The sequence below is a fragment of the Idiotropiscis lumnitzeri genome, chromosome 12 (assembly GCF_059441095.1).
Source record: "Idiotropiscis lumnitzeri isolate Australia: NSW breed Sydney's pygmy pipehorse chromosome 12, RoL_Ilum_1.0, whole genome shotgun sequence".
In the NCBI taxonomy this organism is placed as follows: domain Eukaryota; kingdom Metazoa; phylum Chordata; class Actinopteri; order Syngnathiformes; family Syngnathidae; genus Idiotropiscis; species Idiotropiscis lumnitzeri.
In genome coordinates this window covers 20,285,111-20,292,029 of record NC_142402.1, presented here as the reverse complement: position 1 = coordinate 20,292,029, position 6,919 = coordinate 20,285,111, and positions in this window count along the sequence as shown.

Here is a 6,919-nt window from a genome sequence, read left to right as displayed (position 1 = left end):
AAATTTACAGCCGAGAAATAAAAGCGGCGCCTGTCGCAAGCAACCAAAAACACAACTCAAGCACTTTTACAACTCGCAAAGAGCAATTGCCCTCATTGAAAACGATCAGGCGTCGCTGGTTTACGAACGTTAGTCGAGTTAATCGTGCGCTCGGCTAACCAGCGATAACGAGACAATCATCAGAGAAGCTAGAAGAGCAGACGCTGCTTCGCGCACGATAAGACAAGCCGAGCAGTTGTCTCAGATAAAAAAAAAAATAAAAAAAACACATGAAAACAGCACAAGTCTTATCAGATTGGCATGGACTTTGTAGATCCTCCCTAATCTTTGTCTGTCTGTGATTGCGCGTGCGTGCGCGCGCTCACTTTGAACACGCTTTCACTTAATTCCGAACCCTGTGCGGTTCATCACCTGGGTCATCAGGGAATTTGTGCGCAGCGTTTTTTGGGAAGGAAAGCTTTTGTTCATTAATGAGACTTAAGAGCTGCAGTGCGCTTAAAAGACGACACTTTCATCAGCGAGAACGCTATTAAATCATCGCCCATGTTCGGCGAGAACTCGATTAAGACAAAAACAGTGAGTGCTAAAATATGCTATATGCTAAAGGGAACAAAAAAAGTTTAATACATGGATGTAAGTGATGTGTATCACACGGTGGTGTGCGCCTTTAAGGCCTTCTCTGCTGGCCTAACAGTCAAGAAAAAAAATTCTCATATTCTTCACATTGATTTCATTATTTCCTCATGTATTTTTGGTGAGAGTTTTTACCCAATCAGAATTCAGATATCTCGTGTTGCCAGGCAAGTTTCACAATAACAGTAGCACACACTATTTGTTCCGTGGCCTTCAGATACAATCGTGCGGGCGTCTTGTTTTGTGTCTCAATTGGGCTTTTAGATTTTCATAGACAGTTGCGATAGCCAATCAGATCACAGGCCTTACGCTGAAGGTGATGAATGCGTCCTGTGATTGGATACTCCCTCGTGAGGCGGCTGGGCGATGCGGAATCAACACACCCGAAAGTTGTAACTGGTGACCGTTCGAAAATCTACAGAATATTCTTGCTTTTTTTAAACCACAGCGGTTGAAGGAGGGAAAAGTGTGGATTTAATTGCAGATACACTTGCGAGGCGATTTTCACGACGGACCTTTCAAGAGAAGCTCGGTCGTCCAACACTCACTTAGTTGTGCGGAAGGGTCTTTTTTGTTCATTATTTCATCCAGCTGTGGTGTCATAAATGTTATAATGAGGGGGATTTATTCAAGTCGGACATCACTGAGGGCCTACGTGTGAAATGCTTGGCCCGCCGCAGGTATCGCAGCATATCGATCCAATATAGTGGAAGCTCGATTTAGCAAATTAATTGGGGGAAGAAGTGGATTGTCATGTCGCAACAAAATACTTTTTTTGGTGGCCTAAAAACCGCCAGTACAGGGTTTAGTTTATTTTTTTTTTATTCATAGCCTAAAATAGCCCACTCCAGTAACAAGTTATTGTCAGTAATGAGCGCCTCTCAAAGAACAAACTTGACTGTGTGCATCGACCGCATCGTGAACTGTGACTGACAGAGGTTAGGGTTTGCGTTTTACAGCAAATTTTGCCGAGCTGGACTTTGCTTTCATTTTATTGTTGGTTCTGACAACATGATGCGGACGAATGTTTGAGTAGCACTCAGAGAAAATTTCAAATCGCATTTCTCTCCATGAATTGCGCATGAAGCGCTTCTCACAGTTATTGGAACAACCGTATGACATGCACCGTGGCAGTTTCGCCCTTGAGCAGGGGTGGGCGAACTTTTGGATTGGTGGGCCACAATGGGTTCGAACATTTATCAGAGGGGCCGGACCAGGAGCAGATGGATGGAGTGTTTTGGGAACCTCACCTCATCAGAAAAAAAAATACATTTAATTTTAAATGAAAATGAACAAAAGCATGACAACAAAATATCTGTCTTTGACACACCACAGAATTTAGAAAAAAACCCAATGTTGATTCATTTCATTTTTTTCAAGTTCGGCGGGCCGGATTAAAACGTTTAATGGGCCGCATGTGGCCCCCGGGCCTTACTTTGCCCACCCCTGCCCTAGAGACAGAAAATAATGTGAATCTGAATCGTCTGATTGACAGTTTATCATAAATTGTATTATAATTCCATTTCGCCTCCATGATGTGCCTCAGTTGGTCCCATAATGCGAAACTGGAACGTGTGATTTTTGTGGAAGCAGCGAGAGAGATGTTGAACATCCCCCACGTGACGAGTGCACCAGGCGGTCGGCACGTCGACGTCGAGCCGGCGTGGCCTTTGCAAAGCGCCGTTTTAGCTCCAGCTGAGCGCGTCCGTCCGTGCCGCCGCATCTGCGAGGCGGGCGCCGAATAAGGCGGAATGTGACCTTTGACTCTGACATCATCGGCATGTTTGAGGACCCCGGGAAACGAGACGGTGATCTTTGACAGAGGCGCTGTTCTGACATTTCAGACGTGACAGCCTTTAAATATATATATTTGGCCCTCAAATAGTCAGACGGCAGCCTTTAATTTGTATTCCGAGCGAGACGGGAGTGATGTCGCAGGCGGAGGGGAGGAAAAAAAAAAATGTCATTATGAGGCGCTCACCGGTGAGTTGGGTCGTGTGTCACATGATGTTTTTGGAAGCAAGCTGATAGATATTTACTCTACAAGTCTTCGTATATTACCTGCCAGTTGGAGGACATTTTGAAGGACACATACAAACATTTTTTTTTAAATATCGTTTTGCTTTGCCTTTTTGACAACTTTTTCTCGTATTCTGTTTATTGGAAATGCTGCCAGAGAGGGCAAAAAAATAAATAAATAATAGCAGGACAATTCCAGAACGGTGAACCATGCAAATTCACTAGTTGGCATCAATTTTGAGATCATATCCTTTATTACGAAATTAGGTCGACATAGCATCTGCTTGATCTTTAACGTAAATAAAACGTCAGCATTTTCTGGATCTACTTCAGTCCTGGCTTGGTTCCAGACCCGCTCTCTTCTTTGGTGGCGAAGTACAATTTTTTGGGTTGGAGATGTTCTTCAACGATGTTTGCCACCTAGTGGCAAATGCTGCAATTACAACTTAAAACTACAGTAAGCGATTTTAGTGCCCAAAACTAATCGAGGGCCGTTCGTTGCCTTTTAGGTTCCGGTGTTTGTATGACTTCAGAAGCATAATTTGTCATAATTGTGTGAATGTTTGGGAAGTTCCACTGTCGATTTATTTATTTTTTTGTGCGCGCCTATTTTAATATTAGCAATCGTCTGGCTTGCAAGGAGTCAGAAGAGAACATAAGACTTGTCAAACACAAGCGCCGTTAAATAACCACAACTTCTTGTTGGGGCTTTTTTTCCCGTTCTAATTAAGGAGCTTTGGAGTTACTGCTGCTGCTTGGGGGATTATTCAGCTTTGGAAGGACTGCGGCGAGCAGCTTCCTCTTACTGCCAGTTCTTTTTCACTCTTTTTTTTTTTTTTGCTGATCTAAGCAAAGTGGTGTCTGCAGCATGGTATGCGATGTGCCAGATATGAGAGTGTGAGTGATCTCATTCTAAGTTGTGGCCACCGAGCGAGGAAGCGTACTTTCCCCTTCTCAGAAAGTGGATAAACCCAGCGAAGAGTTGACGTTACTTCACGCGGCTCAAAGAGCATAAATGGACATTAAGGACGCAGTTTGTGGGCCTCTGACTCATAAACCGCGTTCAGTAAAATAAATTAAATAAATAAATAAACGCTTGGCTGAATTTGAGATGGTATAAACAAACTTTGGCTGACTCCATAAAATTCTTGCAAGTTGTTAAAATGTTGGCAATTTAATGACAAATAATAATGCTTCGATGAGATTGCTTGAAAATGCCCGTTGCTTTTGTTCGACTGCATTTCAACATAAGATGACTTCCCGTTGTTAGTGAACGTCATTCTTCACTCTGAAAAACTGAAAAAAAAAAATTAATTGTCTTAACTTAAGGTCGTTTTTTTTCACATCTCGTTTAAAATATGAATTAGACTATGGAACAATATTTGATTCGTAACAAATGTCTGATAAGGTTTTATTTTTCTCCCCATTTTTAAATTGGCAATTTGTTTTTTAATCCTACCAGGAAATACGGACCGCTTTTTTTCACTATTGAAATTCGGCTCTGATCAAAAATACAAAATTGGAAAATGTGCCACAGGCCCGAGTTTGATTATTAATATTTAATAGCAACTTTTCTAACTGCTGTAAATTATGAATGCGACAAGAGTTTATTAGCCGCCCCGATTAGTTTGGGCTACGACCGCAATCCTTCAAATGATCCATTTAGCCGTATTATATCAAAGACAGTTCTTGTAATCTGAAAAAAAATAAATCAAAATTTTGTAAATGTCTTTTTGCATTAGACTATCCGTTCCTCCCAATATTTGAAAGAGAGAAAATATCCGTGCTGTTGAAGTGATTTGCCGATGAAAATAACGCTTCAGACGCTTGACAGACGGATCATTTGATGGATGATATTCCAAAGTGATTATAGCTCGAAAACAAACCGTGTCCTTCGATAAAGCTCATTTTTCATCTGAGCCTAAAATCGAAATATCAATGGCGTTATTTAGGGGGTTTGGATTCAATTAAATCAGTTTTTTTTTTTTTTTTTGGGAGGGTTGTCTGGCTACCATTTCATGCCGTTGCCCTTTTTGGGGATACGTTTCGCCCACATGGCGTCCTCCAGACACTGACGCACTCTTCTCCAGCCGTCCGCGGCCATGTTGTGTCATGCAAAAAAAAAAAAAAAGTGACCTCATGCTGGCACGCTGGACAAGTAAACACAGTCCAGATTGCGGTTGACTTCAAAGTGGACTCATGCTGATAACAAAACAGAGCCTCGGGGGAGTCCCTCCTGCGGGGCGAGGGTGGGCGATAGTGGCGGCGAGGTGTGAGAGAGGCGAGGTGCGAAGTGGCTTTTGACAGCGCAGCACCTGCTGGGGCTTCACTTGAGGCGGCACCTCGCCATTTGCCCGATGGTGGGTCGTCGGTGCGGGACGGGACACACCTTCTGTCATCCCGGTGGAACATTCCGGCTCTGTGTGGCAACTCAAGTTCTTTTGCCATGAGAGGATCTCGCGTCATGGAGATTCCTGTGCTCGGTGGCATGCCTCATACAAGTGCTGACGGCGTTAAAGGGGAAGGGGGGTGCGGTGGTGCACCGCATTAAGCAGTTGGCACAGTTTTTTTTTACAACCCGTTTTGAATCATAATTTATATATTTTTTCACTGTATGGGCTGTTCCGATCGTGGGTTGAACTCCGCCAAGGCTGTCCCTTTGACTTCCCAGCCCCAATAGTCGGTTTCGTTTGCGTCATCAAAGCTTTTGTTTGTGCTGCAACTGTTTTTCAGTTGTTAGAGATTATTTTTAAGGGCAACTAGAATTCACCCAGCTCCCCAACCACGCCACATAAAAACTTTAGTTTGTGTTCTTACTGTTTTCTAGACATTAAAGACACTTGGATTTCTGGTGATGATATCAGCCATGCACCCATCCATCTGCTGTGAAAAGGACCACAAATTGAAACAGGGTCAAAACCTCACATTTTAATTCCTAGATATATCTTCATAGTGCCTCTGGAAGACTATATCCCCCAAATTTTGCATGATGGGATGGGGGGGGGGGCTGCTTTTCTGTTCAGGACCTTTACAGACAGAGTTTCTATGAGCAGCCGTGTGATTAAGTTGGTCCCTTTTGGTGGCCTCTGTATTGCGTCTCAGATTTTATAGATATGGCTCTGTTGGTTTTATCCTCGGCTCTCGTCGGATTGGCTCGCAGACGAGCGGGAAACAGCCCCTCCAAATCTGAGGCCATGGCCGTCAGTTGGGAAAAAGTGCGGAGTGGCACTAACCCAGACTCCTGGACTTGAGGCAATGCGCATTTATTTACATAACGCATTTTATACAAAAGGTAGCTGCATGTGCAGCATAAAAGCTAAATGCTGCTTCACCGTGTTTATTTGGAAAAGTTGTGCTCCACTAATTGACAGGCAATGAGAAATTAGGTGCATAGACAACTAGGGAGAGTAATAATTAAACCAGTGATTCTCATTTATTTTTCTGTTCCGCCCCCCCCAGCTAGAAGAAAACAATTCTCGCCCCCTCCCCCCCACCCACCAAGACCCACTCTCCGCCACAACTATAAATAATTACAATTTTGTTGCAAGACAAACCTACACCGTCAAGTTAATCCTCGCTGCGAACAATGGGGAAGGAGAGCGCTACTGCCAACTACTGGAGCGGATGTGCAATTACACTTTATTGTAGTATGGCGGAAAAAAAGCATGTTCCTCAGGGTCACACGCGCCCCCCTCAACAATGTCCCCCAAGGGGACCCCACCCCACTGTTTGAGAAGCACTGAATTAAATCAATTCTTGTTTCATCAATCCAGCATGTTGTTGCTCCAGTAGATGAGCGCCATTTGTTTGCCTCATATAAAAACGTCAGTGCCTCATACCGACATTATCACTGCTCACTTCGGGCCAGACCTTTTTTTCCACACTAAATGAGTGCTAATCTCAACATCATTAGCGTTATCTCCCACGCCGTGCGCTGCCTTTAAAGCCTTCACCTTCTCCCCTCATCATCCGTCAGCGTCCTGTTATCGGCCTCCGTTGCTTCTCTGGCGGGGCACAAAGCAGCTGGTTGTGCACCGGCAGCTGCCCTGTGATCATGAAAGCATGGAGGCGCGCCGGCCAGAGCATCCCTGCCATCCCAACGCTTAAAGGTGAAGGCGGATATTTATGGCAACCGAGACTACTCGCTCAGAAAAGCAAACAATCTGCTTGTCGTGGTGGGAGCGGTGGGGGTGGGTGAGGTTGTGTGTGCGTATGGTGGGGGTTGGGTTTATGACGTGCTTAATTGCAATATGTCAATCCATGCAAA